The sequence below is a fragment of the Henckelia pumila genome, chromosome 1 (assembly GCF_033568475.1).
Source record: "Henckelia pumila isolate YLH828 chromosome 1, ASM3356847v2, whole genome shotgun sequence".
Taxonomy (NCBI): Eukaryota; Viridiplantae; Streptophyta; class Magnoliopsida; order Lamiales; family Gesneriaceae; genus Henckelia; species Henckelia pumila.
The window spans coordinates 63608811-63636784 of NC_133120.1; the positions used below are offsets into that span (position 1 = coordinate 63608811).

Consider the following 27974-nt stretch of genomic DNA (forward strand, 5'->3'; position numbering starts at 1 on the left):
CTGAATGATCAGATAGATGGCTATTATCGGCGAGCAATGTGAGCAAGTAAGATGTATATTTGCAAAGTGCTCGAAGGATGCTTTAAAGATTTGTAGATCGTTATGCGAGTTTCTTCTTCTTGTTGTCTTTTGGTTTGCATCCCTATATATAATCTTCTCGAGAAGTGTTCGAATGATATCTTCATTAAATGCTTGTCCCAATTGCTTTAACTCTTATGCATCCCTTCATAAATATGAAATGAGACTTTTGCCAAATATGGGCAAGAGCTGTGGTAGTAGCTGTTCTGCGGAGTTTGAAGTGAGATTCTTGCAGGTTCTATTTATGATAAGCTCCTAAACATTAAATGCTTTTGCATTGATGACTCTTAATTGTCTGGATTATTGAGACGTAAATTCTTGTGACTTATCATAGCTTTTATATGAAGATATCTTGGGAAAATCAATGGAACTTTCTTCGAAACAAATCTTCCGTGATTTGTAATCGTTTGAGCAGTAAAATATCTTTAGATTCGAGAAGCAGTTATCAATATAAATATTTTTCGTGACTGTTCATACTATTTTAGGATACCAGCCTTGATTTTCTTGTTTGACTGTCTTGATACACTTTAGCTTGGAGCATTTAGATATCCAGTTGAGTTTCTCTGAGCATTTCTCTTTAGCTGTCTAACTTCTTCGAGAAGTTAGATGTCTTTAAGAAGTTCCTTTGAGCAGTTGGGCTGCTTGAGCAGTCAAGATTTGTTGTGATGATCAGAACTGGTTCTGAAACTAGTTGATGGAAGATGCAAAGCTCCTTCGATTGGTTTGTTTTCCTTTGAATAATTTGGCACGGGCGTGAGTGCTTGAATCTAACTGTTTGGACTGATTCTTCTTTTCAGCTCGTGGTAAATCATTCTCGTTGATGTCTCAACTTAGTTTGTCAAACACCAAAACTATATACTAACATCACCCCTTCTTCCACACAGGGAAAAATCCACTAGAAGAATTTGAGTATTACAACCCTTGAAACACCTCACTATAGTTAGAAATTACCTCACTAACTAACTGAAAATCCTACACTTCAATTATACAAATCAGTCCTCTACTGATAGGTTACAACTTGACTAGTTAGTCCTCGACTGAATTTACAACACTGTTTTTACAACACTCAATTGTTCTATTACAAACAATGTGATTACAACTCAATTCTTCGCACAATTTGATCCTTCACTAGATCTAATATATCTTGTAGCGTGTTCTTGAATTATTTGGCTCAAAATGATTCTTCAATGTAAGCTTGAACTTTTCAAAAATGGCTTTCAGTTTCCTCGAAAAGATAACATAGTTCTTTGTGAGCCATCAGCTTTCTCAACTGATCTTGGTCTGCTATTTATAGAAGAAGATGCATCGGTTAAGTGATTCAAAAATCTTCTTACAAAAAATCCGTTACCTTGTCTTTTCTCAATGTATATAAACTCTGAAGTCCATACTAGAATTCTGCGTCTTCAGGTTCTGCTTTGCTATAGTTTACGGGAAACTCTATCCATAAGTTTTGGGAACAAGTGATTGTCATTTTCAACTGATTGTCTCTAAGGTAGACTGATTGTACTCTACCAGTTTCAGTCAAGCTTACTTTAGTTCTGATAAGAGTGTTTTCATGCATTATTTTGTGTTAGTTTTTGAGTCCATTTTGCATGCATTCATGTTGTGTTAGTGTCATTTAAGTTTAACTTTATTCTTATTCATGCATATTGTCTTCATTTCATGTTCTCTGTTTTATTTGTGGGTATAATGCAGGAATCAAGACTTTGGAGCAAAAAAGAGCCACAAGAAGGAATTACGAAGTAACAATTTTCCATAAATTATTTATGATGCTAGATTGAACCAAATCCGATCTCCACCGTTCAAAGTAAAGTTTAACATGTTATAAAGCTTTGTCCAAATTTTGACTCGATCCGATTGCTAGAACTTCAAATATGAATTTTTCATTAATGCTGCGCATTGGAATATAAGTTGAGCGCTCGAGCGGGAATTTCTTACCACTCGAGCGTGCTCGGGGAAAAATTTCGGAGCAAACACAAAATTTTGGCGCTCGAGCGGGCACTTTTAGCCACTCGAGTGCAATTGACGAGATTTGAAAGTATTTTGACAGAACTTTTGCGCTCGAGCAGGATCTTTTGCCCGCTCGAGCGCGATCATCGGATGAAGGTTTATATTTTTTGAACTCTTTTGAAAAGGAAAGAAAGTGTGAACCCGAGGAGGCGTATATATACCTATTTTGAAGAACGACGGCTAGGGATTGGAGAATTGGAGAGCTTTTGAAGAACACTTCTTCTTCTTTTTCTTCTTCTTCTTCTTCTTCTTCTTCTTCTTCTTCTTCTTCTTCTTCTTCTTCGTTCTTTTTCTTTTTTATGATTTAAACTAATTTTTGAATCTTGTTTTCATTTATTAAGTAGTTTTTCTTCAACCAAGACCACGAGATTGAGTCGAAACTAATTTATGTTTGAGACGTGGTTACATATTTGAGTTATTTTGGATATTTTCAATTATTGATTGATGTTAGTTTAATATTTCTTGTGAATAGCTTGATCACCTAATCACATGTGTCTAGATTAATCACGAATCGAAAGAGGATTGATTAAAGATAACATAAAAGATATCAATCAATATATTGTTAAATCGATTACAAATAGTAATCGTTTTCAGTATGCAGTTTTAGGTGAAAACTGAATTTTCATAAATATTTAATGCGTTTGAGTGTGATTAGAATTAATTAGAAATAATTGATCCGTCCAACTTGAATAGGTTTAGCAAGTCTAGAAATAGATTGTTAAATAAGATAGGAAAATTCATCGTTATTGGAATAAACATGATTTTCAGTTTGTGCCACGTTGATGCATAAATTAGTTCGATACCTTCGTGTGTCTTGGTTGTCTTGCTTTAATTAAACTTATCCTTCAGCTATTTTAATTCATGTTTTTTTAGTAATTGAATTTTTATTTAACTCATCGCACCCTTTTTATTATTTTCTCTAGATTAAGTAAAATAATTAAATCTTGAGCATTAATTACAGTCTCTGTGGGATCGATACTTGGACTCGTTGTCCATTTAATATTACTTGAACTAGTTCACTTTCTAGAATTATTAATAACCGAATTTTTCGGTCAAGTTCCTTGACTGGTTCAGTTCAGTTTTGGTCATTTATTTCAGTTGAGGTTCCATCAGTGTAGCTCATATTCAGTTGATCAGTTGTGAACTTCAGTTTAATTTTCTTATATATGGTCGATTGATTCAATTTTGCTCTGCTCAACTAAATCAGTTTGGCTTGACTAGTCTAGTCGATTTTTCATCCAGTTTAGCTGTGGACTAGTTAGCTCAGTTAAGTTGACTTTCATGTCCAATTGATGTCTTCAGTTGAGTATGTGGACGAAGTCAATTCAGTTAGGTTTGTCTAGTTGATCTACTTTACTGAATCATTTGATCTTTATCCAGTTGTGAGAGTCAAGTCGAGTAAATTATCCAGTTTCAGAACTCATCTAGTTCAGTTTCTCAGATCAGTTGAGTAATTTGGTTATGTCTGATTTTTGCCTTCAGATATTTTTTTAACACCAAAACTAAATAATTAATTTACCAAAAAATTTCTCCTTTTTGTTGTTTGACAAAACTAAGCTTTAAATCAATTTAGGCAAAAATGTGTCTTGTTACTGATTTAACATGATAGATCAGTTTCCCTTTTTTTTCATGAACGCATCAGTCGTCTGTATAGAAAATAAGAATGCTGAATTGTATTGTCATAACTTGATTGTTATTGATAGCAAGACTGAATGTACTCAAGATACAAGTATAGATAAAATAAGGAATAGTCTTCAGTCTTTGTTCTTTTTGCCCTGATCAGTTACTTGTTCCTCTTGTCCCTGATCTGGCTGTACTTCCCTCTTTTCTGCAATGCTAGGGGCATCATTATTTCAATAATACTCATCATTTTTTTCATTTGTGCCGAGAAGGGCTCATGAATGAAGTCAATATTTGCATCAACTGATCGGATACTTAAGCTTAGATGTTCATGTGAGTGAGCTAACTGAGATTGAGAAGCTGCACGAGATCTATCTTGAAGTATTACCATGTTAAAATTTGAATGACTCTTTTGGATTGTACACAAGCCGTTGCCACAAATAGCATCTTGTATCACGTGTCGCTGACAAATGTCCCGAAATAGTACTATCGATGGGTGTGCGGGAGACTGACAACTCACGGTTCTCTCCTCTTTTTCTCATTACCAAAAATATTCTGAGCATCTGATTTCGTTCTCTGAATGTGTGTTTATATAGAGTAAAAAATGGTTAGGACTTAAGAGTTGTATTGGCGAGAAATCGAAGAGGTTTGATAATTCAGTAAGCCAAGAGTTAGTAGTTTCGAGTACTTGAAAGGAGATGTCATGCCGATTGATACTAGTCATTTTTCTCAATTAGATCAATCGGCAAGGTTCCATTCGACTTTGGTCAATATTTTGTAAACCAAAATTTAATTGTCCATCAGGGTGAGACCATATAACTTTTATAATCCCATATTGTTGGAGTCATAACATATCATATTCCAAAATTCTTATACCGGCCACATAAAATTTGAATCGTAATGCCCAAGCGGATCACCTTGGAATTGTTCCATATTCTATGTCAATAATCAAAATGAAACTGAACGAAGAACCCTAGATTGGTTATTAATTATAAACGTCTCAACAAATCTCTACAATGAACCAGCTATCCACTATCCTAGAAAAAGAACACCGCCAAATTTATTTCTAAATCATTTATTTCTCAATGTAATTGTTTAGTGTTTAGAATTTAAAATTCTCGTGTATATATGAATACATGATATAAGGATCTTATTCATATATAAGGATATGTTTAGGATCTAGGATAGAGCTCCCCTCCAATTTGGAAAAGAACAAGAGAAGCGTATCCAAATTTAGAGCTTGTTTGGATACACAAGTTATTGGCTTAAAAAAACACTTAAATACGTCCAGCTTTTTAAAGTGTTTTTATTAAAAAAAAATCAGAAGCAGTTTTAGTGTTTGGATAAATCTTAAAAAAGTGATTTTTTAAATAAAAACATAAGCAGAAGCCAAAAAGCCAAAATTTCTGGCTTTAAAAAAACACTTATTTGGGCTTAAATAAGTGTTTTTTTTAAAACGGCTATTGTAACCAAACACATAACTTTTTTAAAAAAGCATTTTTTAAAAAAAATAAGTGTTTTTCCTAAACTATCTACTGTTCCCAAACGGACTCTAAATTTATAATGATAAATATATTAATTTGTACGTAAATAAGTTTTAAACTCATATATATATATATATACATATATATATATATATACACACACACACACACACACTAGTAACAAACACGTGCGTTGTATATGGATGACGAACTTAGTGGAATAAGAATGATTTTAATTTTTTTTGGAAAAAAATAATTATCGTTATTTTGCAAATGAATATATGTACATATAATTTATTTTATTTCTCATCCAATAACAATATTGTTCCATAATTTATTTATGATCACAAATAACCATGATTTTAAATGTTTTCATGCTTGATTTTCACCGGTTTCATTTCTTTTCATCGGGTTTTTTCATGCTTTTTTTGATCAATTTTCAAAATTCTTTCATCATATATCGCGGTTTCCTTGTCATAATTGAATTTAATGCTGATTATTCACTTTATTTGAGTTTGTTTTTCCCATGTTGTCTTCTTCTTTTGTTTATATGAACGTTGTTCAAGCGTCGTCATGTCTTCCTCCTTTTTATTTTCTCCTTATTTTAAGAGTCATTTGGTCCTTCAACAGTTATCGCAACCATTGACAACATATCATTTTTTTCTACCACTATTTTTTTTAAAAAAAATTGAATAGAAACTTGCGTAATTTCTTGATGGTTTATAAAGAATAGTTCTTTATTTCATCTAAATTTTTCTTGAATTTTTATAATCACGATTATATGTGTTGCAAGCATAAAATATATATCTAAAATTAATATATTTCAAAATATTTCAAATGTGGAGCATATCAAGGTATGTTGAATAAAAGTCACTGGTATTTTCAGAAAATATGAGTTGAACTTTCTTGTATTGCATTTGTTTCAGGATATGGCTTCCACGAGGATGGACTAAAGGTATGTATGCATATGATATGTTGAAAAGGCCACGCTATGTGAATTAATTATCTCTAGATCCACTACTGGTCCTCATGACCCAACTTCAATAAGGGGCACGACTCATGGTGGTGTAAAGAGAACCTACTCAAATCTTAATCCATCAATTTTTGAAAAATAAACACTTTATGCGAAAGTAAGAATGATAGTTTCAGCATACGGATTCAAAATCTGTCATTCAACCCAACAAAAATACCCCTAGATGCCTCTTTTAGTTCATGATTAACTACGAAAAGAAGGTACGAAGATAGAAAGTCTTAATTCCTTGTCAGAAACAAATAAAATTTACTGGAATTGTCTTGTGGATTAACTTTTCTTATTCTTAACTTGTCTGCAAAATCTCAAGTTTCCATATTAGTAAATGCAGCTAAACATTTTGAGCAATAATTCAACTCTAATCCTCACAGGCAGGTATACTAGCTGCAAATGGCTTGCTCAGAAAGAGTTACATTCTGAGAATAACCCCAAACACATGGTACCGTCTTGGCTAGAAACAGGAGCTCGTCTTCTTGTAACTAGGTTCCTCGATCATTTTATTGCTACGGGCTGCCTTATGTAAGTTTCTAATACAAAAAACTGTCTTTTATGTTTTTTGCTTGCTGTACAAACTTGATTGAGAAGTTGGGCATATTGGGTTATATACTGAGTGGGAATATAATTTAGAGATTTTAAGGTTCATCTGCGAAGAGACTGACAGTCACACGGATATCTTGAATCCATTATGTTGTGTTCCAAATTAAAGTCTTGTACCGTATTTGAAATGAAATCTAAATATTTCGTATTGAATTCATCTTCTTCGAGTCTATTTTTCACATCTCCTCCTATTTTTTTGCAAAACCCTTAAATTATCAATATTGAATGTATTCAATTGCCTTTAAAAAATGTCTATAGTCGTACCATGATTGCCGTGATCTCAACCTCTATTTCTTTTATGATTACTTCTGGTGCAAAATGTGCTTGCGTGATAGCTTATGGACCTCAACATTTGATAATCATCTACACTCATCACAAGAATATGTCGTATTTTTTGGTTTCCAAATTTGTAACTTTCTTTGTTCTAAATTTTTTATATTTATCGTGCAATAGGATAATAACCGCTCTTATAAATTGTTGTCATCGAACTTGGGGTGCAACAGATTATTGGAAGATGGTGGCACAATTTTTACCTTTGAAGGCACTAGGAAAAATAACATCTTTAAAGTTTCTCTGCGAGTTCACACTCCCCAGTTCTATTGGAAGGTAATAATTGGATACCCTAAATACTACCTTATATTTGACATTGTGTAAAAGTTTTTGCTACAATTACAGTTCTACTATATTACCTAAATATTCGTCACGAGTTCTATTTAGTGGTTGAAAGTGCACCATTAGTAGCATGGATTTAATTGGAATTTTCCTATATATGTATCCAATTCTTGCACGTATGCAGGTTGCAACTGAAGCAGATTTCGGCCTTGCTGATGCCTATATTAACGGATATTTTTCTTTTGTTGACAAGAATGAAGGTCTGCTCAACCTTTTCATGGTAAGAAAGTGGAGTTGTGTTCATTATTTGTTCCTGTTGTGAATGGATCACAAACTTGAATTGAATTCAAGGATATTGTTTTATCTAAAGAATACATAATATTTTTCCTTTCCAACCAATTTTTCAATTTTGAACTACACAACATTTGGGTTGGTTTTTTTTTTTTAGCTGTATGGCACTAGTTTATTATGTCTGGATTATCTTATTACTGATATTTAAAAAGTTTAGCATAAACATTTCATCTCTTACACGAATTTCAATCTTTACAATCACGAAGTAAAAATCTACTCCGTGTTTTTGTTGTTCGTTTAGTTCATATTTATGATTTTCATACTCTAATAATGGTCTTTCTCTATGTTTCCTATGCAGATCTTTGTTGCAAATAGAGATTTAAACACTGCTTCAAAGTTAAACAATAGAAGGTGAGGACTAGCAAACTTTTTTCCATCAAATTCACTCGAGATTCGTATAAATATGTGAAAGCATATCTTACATGTGTCTAGGGGATGGTGGACACCGTGGCTTTTCACTTCCGCTGTAGCATCTGCAAAATACTTCTATCAACACATTTCAAGACAAAATACACTAACACAAGCACGCCGAAACATCTCAAGGCACTATGACTTAGTAAGTGTATAAACTGATAAACAAGAGAGTCCACCCTTTGGCTCGTGGATTGAGATGATGTATGATGCATAATATAAAGATAATAAATCAACATACTTCGATGAAATAATGATGCATGACACTAATTAATCTTTTATAATACTTGAGCAAAACATTGGACAAAGTAAAGATGATTTATCTATAATTGTAGAATTTATCTTGCACAAGTGAAAGTTTCCATTTACCTTGATACATTGAACATTGAAAGTAGAGGATTATGTCATAATTTATGTGCATGATATTTGTTGTTCAGAGCAATGAACTATTCTCTCTATTCTTGGATGAGACAATGACATACTCTTGCGCAATATTTAAGGTTAGAGATCACAGTTTTAATGTTCTATTTTGCATAAAAGTTCTATGAAAAGTAATAAAACCACCATTATTTTCTTTCGAAGACTCAATGTGAAGACTTGAAGACTGCACAGCTAAGGAAAATATCTCTTTTGATTGAAAAGGTCTAAACCTTTTCTCTAGATGATGCATTAATTCAGTATCACCCTGAGGATTTTGTCCGGAAGCTGAATTTTTTGTTATTTTAAAGGCGAAAATCAGCAAGGAACATCACATTCTAGAGATCGGTAGCGGCTGGGGCACTTTAGCTATTGAAGCTGTTAAACAAACTGGATGCAAATATACGGGCATCACTCTATCAGAAAAGCAACTTCAGTATGCTGAACTGAAAGTAAAAGAAGTTGGTCTACAGGTGCGCGTATTATTTTGATGTGTTTGACTTGTAGTACAAATTCTCAAAAAACTGTTACGAGAAATTTTTTATGGTTTGTTGTAATATTGGATATAGAAGCAGATAGAGACATTCAAGCTATCACTTTTTAACATAGGCTAGCACGAAGAATGTGTCTGGCACGTAGATGTCCGTTATATATTATATAAACTAGAGAGATGCACGTGCGTTGCACGTGACAAATCATGAACGAGGAATTTTATAGAAGAAATATATATAAATATCGAATAATGTTTGAAGAATACAAATAATATTAAAAAACGTGATATTACATGTACGCTAATATCTGTATATAAATTTTTTACATCACAAAAAATTCAACACAAAATTTTCATTTGTCAAATCTTATATAAATTGAAAACAAAATCTGTGATATAATAGTAAAATCAAACGATATAATCGATGTACAAATATCAATGTACACGATATTGGATCTTGATCATATAAGTTACTTAAATACACAAATAGTATAGTTACACTGACGTCATATCCAATAAAACATTTTTTTGTTTCCAATTATACTTTATTTCTTTGTGAAATCAAACAATGACGTGACTTTTTTCAGCACATTTATTACATCTTAAATAAATGAAAACGTTAAGAGGTGGTTTGATAATCTTATCTTGATTTTTCAAACCAAGATATCCATGAATAGGGATCTTAATTGATGCATATAGATACAAATGGTCAAATTGGGGTAAGAATTTCCATGAAAATTTGGTATATTTCAGTTTCTATGAAAAATTACTGTTTTTAATAGTGTCAATTCAATTGATTATGTATTAATCAATATTCGATTGATTGGTTTGTGGCTATTGAAAAAAAGTATTTGTGTAATTCACTTTGTTTTTTTTATCCAAGTTAAATATTTTTTCCAAGTAATCTAAATTAATAATAACAGAACGATTATCTTTATTTTCACTCAGGTGAATGTAATCTCATTACATCTTTTGGAAGCCAAATTTAGTCACGATATTGTTAGTTTCTCTGGTAGTTCTGTAACGGGCTTACCTCGTTGGAATGTTAGCTCAAAACTCGAGTTAATATTTGCATAATTCAATTTGATGGTTTTGACAAGGGAATTATATACGATATAATCTTTATTTGTTTCTAATAATTATTGAAAATATGATTTATTATTTTTAGGAAAATAAATTAATGAATCAATAATGGGAGAGTCAACCAATGGTGACATTTAGAGTATAACGAGGTAATTAATTCAGATTCAGAATAACATACCACCATAATGAAAATCATCGTAAATCACGAGTATAAAATAAATTGATAAAAAATAGTATAAAACATCAAGTAAGAAACAAGTTTCATTTCTCGAATTGACTTCATTCAATGATTGGTGGATATGTACTTTGTAACTTTGCCGAAGAACAAGAACCTCAACTTATTTATTGTCCAATTTGAGTTGTCAGGGGTTCAAAACTTTTATTTCTAGCTTATAGTTGTAGCTGAAGAGGACAACAACGTAAAAATACAAAAAAACATATATATACATATTTTAAAGGGCACTTATGGACATTTTTTAAGTGTTTTTAATTTAATTTTTTAAATAAAAATAAATTAATTCACAATTCAAATCATATATTTATAGTAGTAACACTACAAAAAAATACCTCTTTTAGAAGCGGTTTTTTAAGAGCGGCTCCAACACCGCTCTTGAAAGTTGCATAGTAGGATCGGTTTTGAGCGAACCATTTGTGTTGTCCGACCTTTTAAGAGCGTTTTTGAAACCGCTACTACAGAGTGTGTGTAGAATCGGTTTACACAAACCGCTGCTATCAATCATTTTTATTGATATAATATTTAGGAGCACTCCTTATACTGGTCTTATCGAATAGTTATAGCAACAATTATTTGTAAACCGTTGCTATCATTCGCTCCTATTGTGCTAACCTTTAGGTACAATTTTGAGCCCGCTTCTAATGAGTACTTTTAGCAACGATTTATTCAGTTGTTGCTATATACAGTTTCTATTGCATTATTTTGTTAGATCGCTTTTTATACCACTCTTATAAAATACTTTTAGGTGCGGTTTATACAAATCGTTCTCTAAACCGTTCGTAAAAGTTCAGGCAATAGAATCGATTTCTACTATCTTTTAATTTGTATTGCCTTAACTTTTAGAAACGGTCATAAAAGCACTCATATTGGACACTTTGACCATTGTTTCATGTGAACCGATGCCATAAAACACTTCTATAGGTTTACTTCAAAGAGCACTTTTACAAAACACTGATATTAAATATTTTTTGTATCAATTTGTATGTACCTTATTGTAAACCAGTTCTATTTATTCATTTTTAATTTAAAAAAGTGTTTAAATAACACTCCTATTAAATGCTTTTATTAATTTTGATGGTTTTCTTAGCTTTAATTTATAGTTGAAAGTCAAAGCCTACTTAGGAGTTACAACGGAACATATTTGGCTATACTCGGAATCCATCTCGTCAAAGAAAATTAGGACCCAGACACAATCGAACACGTCTCGTTGTTAGACTTGACCCACCTAAAAATCCATAGGTGGATTCGCTATACATTTAAATAAAAAAACTTATATAAATTATTAATAATAATAATAATAATAATAATAATATTAATATTAACATACATACATATAATATATGTATATATAGCGTATATATATAGGTATTTTACTATACTCAAAAAATAAAACAATTAGCATCTAGGCCCTTTGTGTTTGGGCTTGAACGGTTAAACCTCTTTGTCTCTTTCTCCTCTCCCTTCCCTCCAGAAGCAAACCACTTGCCGCCACCGTTCCACCTCCAACCGTCTGCACAACAAAAGGGCTTGGAAATATTCGCAAAAATCAAAATCAAGATAATCTACCATTTTTTTGTTTCTTTTTTTAAAAATCTCAACTTCGTTTCACCTTATTTTTTGGTATTCTTTCCCCTCCCTAAATAGAATCAGATTTCCCTAACCACCCATTTTGGTAAGTTCTTCTTACAGTTCTCTGTTTTGTTCTTTCCTTCACTCTTGCAGAGTTGTTATTTTGTTTATCTCTAATCTAAGCATAAACTAAAATAGGTGTTCAGATTATGTATAGGTTGCTGCTTTTGTAGTTTTTTTTCTTTGCGTAGTATGTATATAATGTTCAAAATCAGTTTCGGAACGACAATAATGATTCAGATATTGTGTTTAATGTCTTTATGATAGACGATGTAGTGCCTGATAGTACTGGACGTAAAGGTTTCATGGGCTACAGTTTATGCTTTTAACTTGTTTGATAATATGTCAATAAGTGTGCCAGTAGATATCATGGTGTTTTTTACTCATTCACATGATTTTTAGAAATCAGATTCTACATTATTTTATTTTCTGTTGACATTGACAGCGATAAAAAGGACCTAAACACACTTTGGAAGAACAAAAATAGCAACAACCCTATCGTCCGTTAAATCATCAGATTTCTACCAAGTTTGAATGCCCTTCTATTACCCACATCAAGGTTAGTTTATATTTCTGTTTGTTGTTATTTTGATTTGCATATATTCCATGGGTATTGATGTTAGAAATATAAGTGATGGATATATGAAAATTTATGTGATTTGGTATGATGATAAGATTTTATTGTAGTGAATTCAGCTAAAAAATTATTGTCTTGAGTACTTTCTCTTCGTTTGTTTTCTTCCAAAAAGAAAATAATGGAACGTATTGTTTATTCTTTGTTCACTATACTATAGAATGTTCTTTTAATATGTATCTTGATATTGTAAATTTATATAAAATTGCGATTTCAAAAGCTTTTAGACATTGTGATTTTGTCGAATTCAAGCTTATGCACTTATCTGTATGTCTGGTTTTAATCAAATATTTGTAGTATGGACATGATTTGCTAATTTAAAATAATCTTCAAGGTTTAGGTTCTTTGTGTAACAAATTAGAATTTGGATATTTGATTTTTGATTGTGAATACGAGTTTGACTGGGTTTAATTATTGATATTATTTTAAATTAAAATTTGAAAATTCTTCTCTTTATTTGTACGTTTTCACTTATTCGAAATATTTTTTATGATATTTTTATTTTAGTGCTTGATGAGTTCTTCGTTATTATATAAGTACTTATATTTTTCAAAAAATAATTGAGCAGGATCTGATAATGCAAAAGGCGTGGATGAACTGCCCCCGTGCTAGTCTTGAGTATCGAGTGGGAGTCTTACATTTTTTACGTTATTCATTTGCAGACACAACTGATGAAGTCAAGAAACCGTGTCCTTGTTGCAAATGCATTAACTCGTCGAATCATGATCGTGCGACAATATATGAGCATCTAACCATAAATGGTATGCTACAAGATTATCATATTTGGGATTTTCATGGGGAAAAGCCATTTGTACAATTTCGTGATGACATAAACGTGTTCCAGCCTTTGTCTAAGGAGAAAGAGGTTTCTGAGAATACTAAGCATGAATTGGTGATGCAAGAATTGTTACATGAAGCATTTGGGATGCATGATGAACCATATATGAATGATGAAAATGACATTGTTAATATATCTTAAATAAATGAATAGGCTTAATTAATTATGAATGACTAATATATAAAATGACATAAAACACATTTAAAATTATTGGAAATGACAAAAATATTAATTATTAAATGAAATAAATAAGGATAAAATTAATTATATAATTTATATTAAGAATTATTAGCTTAATTAATTAACTAAATAATAATGGTAAAAAAACACGTGAAAAGACTTAATTAATAATTATTAACTAATAAATAAAAGGACATAAAATACATTAAAAATTATTGGAAATAGAAAATATTAATGAGCTATATAAAATGAAATAAAACACACTAAAAATTATTAAAAATAACAAATATTATATTTATAGTAGTAATAATAGATAATATAATTGTTAATATATTTTAAATAAATGAATAGGCTTAATTATTTATGAATGACTAATATATAAAATGACATAACACATTAAAAATTATTGAAAATGACAACAATATTAATTATTAAATGAAATAAATAAGGATTAAATTAATTATATAATTTATATTAAGAATTATTTGCTTAATTAATTAACTAAATAATAATGGTAAAAAACACGTGAATAGACTTAATTAATTATTATTGAATAATATAAAAAAGGACATAAAACACATTCAAATTATTGGAAATAACAAATATTAATGAGCTATATAAAATGAAATAAAACACACTAAAAATTATTGGAAATAACAAATATTAATGAGAAGAAATTTGAGTAAAGTCACAAAATAACATAAAATACATTAAAAATTATTGGAAATAACAAATATTAATGAGAGGACATTTGAGTTTGACTAATATATAAAATGACATAAAACACATTAAAAATTATTGGAAATGACAACAATATTAATTATTAAATGAAATAAATAAGGATAAAATTAATTATATAATTTATATTAAGAATTATTTGCTTAATTAATTAACTAAATAATAATGGTAAAAAAGCACGTGAATAGACTTAATTAATTATTATTGAATAATATATAAAAGGGCATAAAACAAATTAAAATTATTGGAAATAAAAAATATTAATGAGCTATATAAAATGAAATAAAACACATTAAAAATTATTGGAAATAACAAATATTAATGAGAAGAAATTTGAGTAAAGTTACAAAATAACATAAAATACATTAAAAAATTGGAAATAACAAATATTAATGAGAGGACATTTGAGTTTGACTAATATATAAAATGACATAAAACACATTAAAAATTATTGGAAATGACAACAATATTAATTATTAAATGAAATAAATAAGGATAAAATTAATTATATAATTTATATTAATAATTATTTGCGTAATTAATTAACTAAATAATAATGGTAAAAAAACACGTGAATAGACTTAATTAATTATTATTGAATAATATATAAAAGGGCATAAAACACATTAAAAATTATTGGAAATAACAAATATTAATGAGCTATATAAAATGAAATAAAACACACTAAAAATTATTGGAAATAACAAATATTAATGAGAAGAAATTTGAGTAAAGTCACAAAATAACATAAAATACATTAAAAATTATTGGAAATAACAAATATTAATGAGAGGACATTTGAGTTTGACTAATATATAAAATGACATAAAACACATTAAAAATTATTGGAAATGACAACAATATTAATTATTAAATGAAATAAATAAGGATAAAATTAATTATATAATTTATATTAAGAATTATTTGTTAATTAATTAACTAAATAAAAATGGTAAAAAAGCACGTGAATATACTTAATTAATTATTATTGAATAATATATAGAAGGGCATAAAACACATTAAAAATTATTGGAAATAACAAATATTAATGATCTATATAAAATGAAATAAAACACACTAAAAATTATTGGAAATAACAAATATTAATGAGAAAAAATTTGAATAAAGTCACAAAATAACATAAAATACATTTAAAATTATTGGAAATAACAAATATTAATGAGAGGACATTTGAGTTTGACTAATATATAAAATGACATAAAACACATTAAAAATTATTGGAAATGACAACAATATTAATTATTAAATAAAATAAATAAGGATAAAATTAATTATATAATTTATATTAAGAATTATTTGCGTAATTAATTAACTAAATAATAATGGTAAAAAAGCACGTGAATAGACTTAATTAATTATTATTGAATAATATATAAAAGGGCATAAAACACATTAAAAATTATTGGAAATAACAAATATTAATGAGCTATATAAAATGAAATAAAACACACTAAAAATTATTGGAAATAACAAATATTAATGAGAAGAAATTTGAGTAAAGTCACAAAATAACATAAAATACATTAAAAATTATTGGAAATAACAAATATTAATGAGAGGACATTTGAGTTTGACTAATATATAAAATAACATAAAACACATTAAAATTTATTGAAAATGACAACAATATTAATTATTAAATGAAATAAATAAGGATAAAATTAATTATATAATTTATATTAAGAATTATTTGCTTAATTAATTAACTAAATAATAATGGTAAAAAAGCACGTAAATAGACTTAATTAATTATTATTGAATAATATATAAAAAGGCATAAAACACATTAAAAATTATTGGAAATAACAAATATTAATGAGCTATATAAAATGAAATAAAACACACTAAAAATTATTGGAAATAACAAATATTAATGAGAAGAAATTTGAATAAAGTCACAAAATAACATAAAATACATTAAAAATTATTGGAAATAACAAATATTAATGAGAGGACATTTGAGTAAATTCACAATTTAACTCATATATTTATAGTAGTATATTGTGAGGACTCGGGCACTAATATCTCAAATCATTACGATTAATCCAAGATCAAGTAATAACATATAATCCAATACATGAATTAAGATCAAGCAATCAAAGGCTAATTTTTTTTTTTTATATATATAATGAGCCGCGCTCGAGCGGCTTAAAAGCACCGCTCGGGCGCGCCCTGAATTTTCCTAAACAGAACGCACAGCTCGGGGCTGCGCTCGGGCTGCTCTTTTCTGCTGCTCGGGCGCTGCCCTGGGCAGAAAAACTGACTTCGATTTTTCCACTCCTTATCTGAGTCTTGAAGTCACTACAAACATCTCATAAGCCAAGCGTATGCTAACATAATCATATCCCAGAGAATATAAACAAGTTCATGCTAACTCCACCAAGATATATCAAAGCTAAAAGCATAAATTGAACAAGTATTTTCATAACCAAGAGAGCATGATGCTACAAGAAGTAGAGTTCCAACTCTTCACATAAACAATCTCAAGTTTACATGTAGAACCTACAAAAAGTAAATCAACTAGATTTCAAGCTAGTAACATCATACATCTAGATTAAAGTCTAGTCTCAAACCTTTAATACAAACATCAAACATGAAAGGATAAACTAAACCAATGAATTTAACATATCAACATTGGATTCTAATCTAACATGCTTGACATTACAAAAGAACATAGACTTCTATCACCCGAGTCTCCACTCTAATCTCTCAATCTCTCGCTTCCATGTCAAGTCCGACTCGCTACTCTTCAACCTGATGCAATGCACACATACAAGCAAAACAACAGCCGGATAACTCCGGTGAGAATAAATCTCAGTATGAAAGACATCTATATAAATCAAATAGATATAACTCATCAAGTAATTTACTATTACAATCAACAATTTCCTTATACCTTACCTGCCGAATGTCTTTCAAATAAACTCATTCAATATCATAAAGACTCGAATACGGTTGAAGGTTAAAGGATTCAAGTCTTACAGAATCGATAATTTAAAAATTCATATCGTTGGGATCCCGGGAATATAATCAGGCTATAAAAATATCAAGCCTTCCACCTACGCTCCCGCTCGGGGTGGTAAAATCTGATATTCCCTGGACTGCCTCATCTGAGATCCCTGGGGAAGAGGATCAAGTTGGCCCTTGCGAACAGCTTGATGCACTATCTCCATTCAACCCTTTGAGCGAAATGCGGCAAAAGAAAAGGAAGGAAAATCCATGGACCGACCCCATCATCTCCACCCCGTAGGAACTACGAGATCACCCCAAGGGCGCCTTCGGCATCCAGGGGTCACGGACCGACCATAGAACCCTGTTCAATAAGTGGAACGCATTAGCTGTCCGTTCCCAGGTTGGGCAGTAAGGGTCGGAGAAGGGCAATCACTCATTCTTAAAACCAGCGGTCTTAAGAAAACACTATATTGAGAACCGTGGCAAAAGAAATCAAGTCAGATCCCTAGCCTCTCGCATATAAGTTCACCACGTCCAATATTTTCTTTTCGATTCTGTTTTCAAGGTTTCGAAAGAATTGTGGCTCAAAGGGTTTACTCTCAACTCTATAATCAATCTACCACAACTCAACACTTCAAAATAATCTAAACCAACAATCTCAAATAAATTATCTATCATATATCTCAACAAGAAATCATGTTGAAAGCAAACAACTCATATATCAATTAACTCAATCAACTAAGTCAAGTATTTCATAGAATCATATAAGATTAAGTAAAACACCTAATCATGCATGTATGTGATTTAATAAACTCGAAAACCACCACGTCTTCGAGTTATACTACCTGTCGAATTAATGTCGAATCATACCTTGATCTTGATCTTTACTTCTCAAAACTCTTGTAACTTCTAAACAACAACAACAAGGTTCCACAAAAATCTGCTCAAACCTTCTTGCTATTCCAAGATCTAGTTGTCTTCAACTTGTAGCTCATGTCAATTCCATTTTGGACTCGTCGAATAGACTTCGATACCTTTCAACTTAAATCTGAATTGAAGTGTTTTCAAGTAATATATTAGTATTCAATTTCATCTAATCTCACAATTGCTTAAACACTTCAAAACTTGCCAAGATAACCGACATTCAAACCGATATCGTATCGGTTACAAATCGGCACCGAAAAGTCCTATCTATTAATTCTAACAACTTACACAACCTTCAAACATTGATATCTACTTCATATCAATATCATTCCATCGCTACAATTTCGAAATCAACATCTCAATTTTTCAGAAATTCATCAAACTAAAATCGACGGCGTAACGGCTCGAATTCGGTAATTCCAAAAGCATAAACACCATCAATACTATACTTCAAACCCATTTCCATACTCATTAAAATCTAATATACACTAAATCAGTAGCCTAAAAATTCCAGAAATTTCAGAAAATATTTCATAATTCAAAAACATGTCCAAACGATGATCTTTTCTAAATCCGACTTAGATACGCTATCGTCGTATATACTAGAACACGTTTATACAATCAAATCATAATTTTAACAACATCTTAAAATTACAAGATGGTAGAATTTAGCCAAACTTACGTCAAAGTGTAGCACTCGAAGCCGTAATCGCAAATATACGATCAATTTAAAATTCTACCGGCCGGATTGAGTTCTATGAATTTTTGAAAACAAGAATCGACCATGGTTCTTCTTTTCTCCTCTCTCTCGGTCTTGATTGGAAATTCTGATGAATTCCATGCCTTATACACGTTTTCATGTATACAAGTACCATGTGTCATCCACTTGCATAAGGAATTGCACTTTGGCCCTTAAGCTTTTGGACAATTGCAAATCAATCCTTGGAACCTTAATTAATCTCTCTCTCATTTTTGATGCTGCTGAAGGGAACATATATACGTGGAAAGTGTAATATAAATATTGTGTTGACAAGTCAAATCCCATTTTCGCAGTTTAGCCCCTGAAACTTTGATATTTGCAATTCAGTCCCTGCTCGAGTTTCTTCTTTAAATTTAATTCTTTTAATTCTCGGAACATGGAATTTAAATCTTAAATCCCATAAATATTCAATTATAATATTTATTCTTTTAATTTAAGAATCCCGAAATTTAATTCTCAAAACCCGTAAATTCTCAAATTAAATATTTTCGGCTCGGAAATTAAATCTCTAATTTCCATAAATTCCCAATTGAATATTTTCCAAATACGAAATTTAAATCTCTAATTTCGTAATTAATATTCATATTTTCAGGGCCTTACAAGTATAGATAAGAAAAATTACTGTTTTTAATAGTGTCAATTCAATTGATTACGTATTAATCAATATTCGATTGATTGGTTTGTGGTTATTGAAAAAAAGTATTTGTGTAATTCACTTAATTTTTTTTATCCAAGTTAAATATTTTTTCCAAGTAATCTAAATTAATAATAATAGTACGATTATCTTTATTTTCACTCAGGTGAATGTAATCTCACTACATCTTTTGGAAGCCAAATTTAGTCACGATATTGTTAGTTTCTCTAGTAGTTCTGTAACGGGTTTACCTCGTTGGAATGTTAGCTCAAAACTCGAGTTAATATTTGCATAATTCGATTTGATGGTTTTGACAAGGGAATTATATACGATATAATCTTTATTTGTTTCTAATAATTATTGAAAATATGATTTATTATTTTTAGGAAAATAAATTAATGAATCAATAATGGGAGAGTCAACCAATGGTGACATTTAGCGTATAACGAGGTAATTAATTCAGATTCAGAATAACATACCACCATGATGAAAATCATCGTAAATCACGAGTATAAAATATATTGATAAAAAATAGTATAAAACATCAAGTAAGAAACAAGTTTCATTTCTCGAATTGACTTCATTCAATGATTGGTGGATATGTACTTTGTAACTTTGCCGAAGAACAAGAACCTCAACTTATTTATTGTCCAGTTTGAGTTGTCAGGGGTTCAAAACTTTTATTTCTAGCTTATAGTTGTAGCTGAAGAGGACAACAACGTAAAAACACAAAAAAACATATATATACATATTTTAAAGGGCACTTATGGACATTTTTTTTAAGTGTTTTTAATTTAATTTTTAAAATGAAAATAAATTAATTCACAATTCAAATCATATATTTATAGTAGTAACACTACAAAAAAATACCTCTTTTAGAAGCGGTTTTTTAAGAGCAGCTCCAACACCGCTCTTGAAAGTTGCATAGTAGGATCGGTTTTGAGTGAACCGTTTGTGTTGTCCGACCTTTAAGAGCATTTTTGAAACCGCTACTATAGAGTGTGTGTAGCATCGGTTTACACAAACCGCTGCTATCAACCGTTTCTATTTATATAATATTTAGGAGCACTCCTTATACTGGTCTTATCGAATAGTTATAGCAACAATTATTTGTAAACCGTTGCTATCATTCGCTCCTATTGTGCTAACCTTTAGGTACAATTTTGAGCCCGCTTCTAATGAGTACTTTTAGCAACGATTTATTCAGTTGTTGCTATATACAGTTTCTATTGCATTATTTTGTTAGATCGCTTTTTATATCACTCTTATAAAATACTTTTAGGTGCGGTTTATACAAATCGTTCTCTAAACCATTCGTAAAAGTTCAGGCAATAGAATCGATTTCTACTATCGTTTACTTTGTATTGCCTTAACTTTTAGAAACGGTCATAAAAGCACTCATATTGGACACTTTGACCATTGTTTCATGTGAACCGATGCCATAAAACACTTCTATAGGTTAACTTCAAAGAGCACTTTTACAAAACACTGATATTAAATATTTTTTGTATCAATTTGTATGTACCTTATTGTAAACCAGTTCTATTTATTCATTTTTAATTTAAAAAAATGTTTAAATAACACTCCTATTAAATGCTTTTATTAATTTTGATGTTTTTCTTAGCTTTAATTTATAGTTGAAAGTCAAAGCCTACTTAGGAGTTACAACGGAACATATTTGGCTATACTCGGAATCCATCTCGTCAAAGAAAATTAAGACCCAGACACAATCGAACACGCCTCATTGTTAGACTTGACCCACCTAAAAATCCATAGGTGGATTCGCTATACATTTAAATAAAAAAACTTATATAATTTATTAATAATAATAATAATAATAATAATAATAATAATAATAATAATAATAATATAAACATACATACATATAATATATGTATATATAGCGTATATATATAGGTATTTTACTATACTCAAAAAATAAAACAATTAGCATCTAGGCCCTTTGTGTTTGGGCTTGAACGGTTAAACCTCTTTGGCTCTTTCTCCTCTCCCTTCCCTCCAGAAGCAAACCACTTGCCGCCACCATTCCACCTCCAACCGTCTGCACAACAAAAGGGCTTGGAAATATTCGCAAAAATCAAAATCAAGATCATCAACCATTTTTTTGTTTCTTTTTTTAAAAATCTCAACTTCGTTTCACCTTATTTTTTGGTATTCTTTCCCCTCCCTAAATAGAGTCAGATTTCCCTAACCACCCATTCTGGTAAGTTCTTCTTACAGTTCTCTGTTCTGTTCTTTCCTTCACTCTTGCAGAGTTGTTATTTTGTTTATCTCTAATCTAAGCACAAACTAAAATAGGTGTTCAGATTATGTATAGGTTGCTGCTTTTGTAGTTTTTTTTCTTTGCGTAGTATGAATATAATGTTCAAAATCAGTTTCGAAACGACAATAATGATTCAAATATTGTGTTTAATGTCTTTATGATAGACGATGTAGTGCCTGATAGTACTGGACGTAAAGGTTTCATGGGCTACATTTTATGCTTTTAACTTGTTTGATAATATGTCAATAAGTGTACCAGTATATATCATGGTGTTTTTTACTCAATCACATGATTTTTAGAAAACAAATTCTACATTATTTTATTTTTTGTTGACACTGGCAGCGGTAAAAAGGACCTAAACATGCTATGGAAGAACAAAAATAGCAACAGCCCTATCGTCCGTTAAATCATCAGATTTCTACCAATTTTGAATGCCCTTCTATTACCCACATCAAGGTTAGTTTATATTTCTGTTTGTTGTTATTTTGATTTGCATATATTCCATGGGTATTGATGTTAGAAATATAAGTGATGGATATATGAAAATTTATGTGATTTGGTATGATGATAAGATTTTATTGTAGTGAATTCAGCTAAAAAATTATTGTCTTGAGTACTTTCTCTTCGTTTGTTTTCTTCCAAAAAGAAAATAATGGAACGTATTGTTTATTCTTTGTTCACTATACTATAGAATGTTCTTTTAATATGTATCTTGATATTGTAAATTTATATAAAATTACGATTTCAAAAGCTTTTAGACATTGTGATTTTGTCGAATTCAAGCTTATGCACTTATCTGTATGTCTTGTTTTAATCAAATATTTGTAGTATGGACATGATTTGCTAATTTAAAATAATCTTCAAGGTTTAGGTTCTTTGTGTAACAAATTAGAATTTGGATATTTGATTTTTGATTGTGAATACGAGTTTGACTGGGTTTAATTATTGATATTATTTTAAATTAAAATTTGAAAATTCTTCTTTTTATTTGTACGTTTTCACTTATTCGAAATATTTTTTATGATATTTTTATTTTAGTGCTTGATGAGTTCTTCATTATTATATAAGTACTTATATTTTTCAAAATAATTGAGCAGGATCTGATAATGCAAAAGGCGTGGATGAACTGCCCCCGTGCTAGTCTTGAGTATCGAGTGGAAGTCTTACATTTTTTACGTTATGCATTTGCAGACACAACTGATGAAGTCAAGAAACCGTGTCCTTGTTGCAAATGCATTAACTCGTCGAATCATGATCGTGCGACAATATATGAGCATATGACCATAAATGGTATGCTACAAGTGTGAGGACCTCGGGTCGCTAATCTACTCGTAGGGCAACTAATGATTACTAAAACAAAATTAATCAAAAAATTACAATAATCAATAATCCAAGAGCAGAATTTTTTTTTTTTTTTTTAAAAAACTAAGAGCCTCGCTCGATCCGGCAAAGTTAGCCGATCGAGCGAGCCATGCATTCAACACTTTCGGGTTTGCTCATAACAAGGCCTCGCTCGATCGGGCAAATTCCGCCGATCGAGCGAGCAAGACAAGTCCAGTTTACTGCCCAAGCAACACAGGCCTCGCTCGATCGGTGAATTTCACCCGATCGAGCGAGCAACATTTTCCAGAAATCTGTCCCTTACATTTTGCAATTCACCGATCGAGCGAGCAACATTTTCCAGAAATCTGTCCCTTACATTTTGCTGTCAAAAACTTAGAACAATGGCAAAATCCTTCATATAAATCCTTCATAAGCATGTTATCATATCTAAGAACATGCATATATACATATAGCCAAGCTCAAGCATCAAATCTTATGATTATTACATCAAATAGATAGCATAGAGGCATGAAACAATAAGCTACACTAAATCTTCACATGTGAGCTTCTAAATCTCAAATTTCATATCAAATCAAGGCTATCAAACTACCATTCTTTCTCTTAAAACCCGAGTCCACACTTGCTAAGTCTCATTCCCGAGCTGTCCATGTCATCTCAGACTAGCTCCTGCCCCACCTGTTGTGATGCACACATACAAAACAAAACAACAGCCGGATAAACTCCGGTGAGAAAACAATCTCAGTATAAGCAACATATATAAAGCGTTAAATAAATCATATCGACTCTATTTAACTCAACTCAACAAATAGAGTAAATAACGCATATCTCGATTCAGAATTGATTCATAACTCATCGTTGCCATCAAGATTCGTATCCGATCTTGACATGGATATCCATCTATCAAAATCATTCCGGATTCGAAAATAAAGTCGTCCTCCGACATTGGCATAGAATCAATTCGTATCATCATCATATCAAAATCATATCGACTCAAAATCAAAGATCCACTACCTGGAATGGATCGACAACATCAAAATAAAATTAAAACAATAAATACGTATGTGATTTTGGCGAAAGAACTCAAAAAGAATCATTCTTGAGTTTCAAAATTCCTGACTCTCGATGTCGTCATTATACCTTCGTATTTCTTCTGTTTTGAACGCTCCAAATCTGAAACATAGCATCAAAACATTCATATCAATCTTCATTCTATTCAATCAGTACAAATTCGTTTCAAATTCATCAATCTAACTTCATTCAAAATCATTTCAAAACTCAACATCTTCTTATTCGGTACAACTCGTAGTCATGAGACGTTAACCTTCAAACGTCATCTGAAACTGAGAAATAAATTGCTATATCGTCAATAACATCTAGACGAACATCTTATCTCAGTTATAGACTATCAAAACGATCCAAAAACACGAATCAAAGGCGTAGCGATTCAAAATCGGTAACCGACTTAATACTGACTTCGAAGCTAACTTCAAGTCACTTCATACGTAACTTCAATTCAATTCATAAGCTATAAAAACCATCATAATCATGCTCTATATAAATCGAAACACTGCTGGAGATTATAATCAACACAAACGATAGCCGTTCATCAATTTAGTTTCGATATCAAAGTGCATACGAATTCAAGAACATCAATACAAACTCATAATCTGATCTCTGCCAAATTTCGTTCTTCAAAACATGCTGAGAGAATTAAATACTTACATCAAATCAAAGGCCTCGTTGCAAGGATTCCAGAACATCTTTCGGAATTGAAATCGGACTAGCGTATCAAAAGTTACGGCGATTTGAAACCGCAAAATCAAAAGGAAAGGGAAGAAGCTCGGCTCCCTGTTCGAACCTCTGCTCTCAATTCTGAATTTGATCATGTTAATCCACGTAGCTTTGCTGATAATCAATTAAAATTGGATAGCTTTAGCCAAAATTGCAAATTAGTCCCTGAAACTTCATAAATTGCAATTCAGTCCTCGTCCTCTTTTTAATTCAATTTCAATACAAAATAATTTAAGAATATTAGAATTTAAATCAAAACTCTAAATATTCCCAAATTAAATATACTCGGATTAAAATTAAATAAATTCGGATTAAATTCAATAATCCTGGCCATTTGCACTTTAGTCCTCAAAACGTCGATAATTCCAATTCAGTCTCTGATCGATTTGCATCGTCTAAATAAATCATATTAATTTCCGAAACGTGGAATTTAATTTCAAATTTCATAAATATTCAATTCGAATATTTATTCTTTTAATTTAAGAATTCTTGAAATTTAATTCTCAAAATCCATAAATTCTCAAATTAAATATTCTCGACTCGGAAATTAATTCTATAACTTCCTTAGCTTCTCAAATCAATATTAGCCCATAATATGAAATTTAATTCTCAAATCCCATAATTAATAATTTAATATTTTCGGGCCTTACAATTCCTCTCCTCTAAGGAATGATTTCGTCCTCGAAATCGTAGTCATTCGAACTATTCAATCTGATAGACTGAATGATTATCTGAAGTAATTCCTACTTCAATCATTCAACTCTAATCTTCGTAACTCATCTTATCATCTTGAATCAGATTGGTTCTTCGAATCTATTTCTATTCTCTTGTACTTTAATGAACTAAAAAGAATACTCTTTGAGTTGTTTTATCCTAACTCGAGGATCTGTCGAATATTCGACTGAACTCAGAATCTCTTCAATATCTAATTCATCTGATTAAAGTACATAGGAAAACATCTAACTGATATTTACTTAATTTAAATATGTGGAACAAATCAGATCCATCATATTAATCTGAAAAGAATAAATCTATCAATCAAATCATCAATTCGGTCGGACATCTCAGTCAGTGAAATTCAGCATTAGTGACGACTTGTTTCTTTTCTAGAGAATTCTATGCTCTATGATCTATATCATTCCATGCTCCGCATAGAACATATATCAAGTCTACACTATCATTCTGTTCATCGCTTCAAGATTTGTATTCACATTCATAATATGAATCTGTAATTCAACTTCGTTCTTTCTCAATGAGGAAGTGAATGATATTTCAAGAATAACTTTTTCGTTTAACTCATCAGTGTCACCGTTCAAAGTTATATCTATCAGTCAATTATTAACTCTGTTTCTTCATCTCTGTTCTCATTTCATACAGATTCATATTCATAATCTTTGTGTATCTCAAAACACATCTGATCTGATTTGATATCGGTTACTTCTGTAAGGTCATATCAACACAAATAAATCTGATTTCTTTCTCCTTATATCATAAAATCATCTAATCTCAATATCGATTCGATAGCTGTTATAGGAATCATAGTTATTCAGTGGCAATACTTCAACTTAATTAATACCAAATCAAGTATTAAAGTTCTGAGAATATTCTCAAAATCTAGAAAATCTACTCGGATAATCTATCGATTAGAGAATGGTATAATGTAATCATATATAACCAAACACTCAGAACATCAATCAATCAATGTCACAATTCGATCAAATAATCTAACATCTTTCTCATAACACGAGATTGTACTCATTCCTGTTATTTCATCATATCATTATCGTCAAAATAGCTAACAGCTCTCTATATCACAGCTTAAGCAGCGTATTTTGAAATCTGATTAATCTATGTGGACCATTTCTTCATCAAGGAATAATATGTTGTATTCACAGACATCAAATTATTCAGAGTTGTTGATAATCGATATCATGTCAGATATACTTCATTCTCAAAATTCGTTCATCTGCTCTGATCATTCTTCAATTCAAAGATAACCTATGTACTTTCACATCAAAAAGTACTCAGAGCCTTCTGATTGTCTGTATTATCATACAATAGTAAACCTAATGTCTCAATTGAAACAATATTTCTTGGTTTACTGTGACATCTCGCACAATTCTAATCACAATTCAGTGATTTAATCATACAGACAGATCATCTTATTCAAGACCTTCAAGCAATCAGATCATAACTACCATCGGTTCACATCATCTACACTGCTTCATCTTGGTAGTTTCGAAATCTATTCTTTCCAATCCTAATCTTGTTCGGATTCTAGAGTTTCTAAACTATTAAAGAACTCATCTGGTCAATGATTTACAACTTCATCAGAAACTCTCCTTACGTTTAACTTCAAAAACGTACTACTTTTGTGTTTATCTTCTGATAAAACAATTATTGACGAATATGAAATTCATCGTTGTGCCATTCTTCAAATTCTGATATCTCTTTTCAAAAATATCAAGCACAATCATAATATTAGTCACAAAAGCATTCATATATTCTGATCTGAGGATTCAATTCATACTTCAATCTGGCATTATTCACCGAATTTTCATCGCTTCGGTTTACTTTCTATGGTTCCTTCATCTTCTGAACATTTTTGACTTACATCCAATCGAAAATCATTCTGATTGGTGACATATTTATCTGAATATTCACATCAGAACACACAGAATTCTGAAATCAATTCATCGAATGCCTATTTCATTCCTTATTTCTATCTCCAAAAACCAACAATTCATATCATCTAACCCAAAAATCATGGATCAAAATCTAATTCGTCTATCAGTTACGAGTCAAAAATCTCAAAATACGCTGAAAT

General features: G+C 30.6%; 1 long non-coding RNA gene and 1 pseudogene across 1 annotated transcript; one reads left to right on the forward strand and one right to left on the reverse strand.

Annotated features, from left to right (window-relative positions):
- Window positions 1-6030: 6030 nt before the first annotated feature.
- Window positions 6031-13660, forward strand: LOC140863659 (uncharacterized; annotated as a pseudogene).
- Window positions 13661-17042: 3382 nt separating this feature from the next.
- LOC140876303 (uncharacterized) lies at window positions 17043-19133 on the reverse strand. The gene is made up of 3 exons (XR_012148737.1): window positions 19017-19133; window positions 18281-18458; window positions 17043-17212 (listed from the first exon to the last, which is right to left on the reverse strand). It is a non-coding gene; the product is annotated as an uncharacterized lncRNA (long non-coding RNA).
- Between the last annotated feature and the right edge of the window lie 8841 nt (window positions 19134-27974).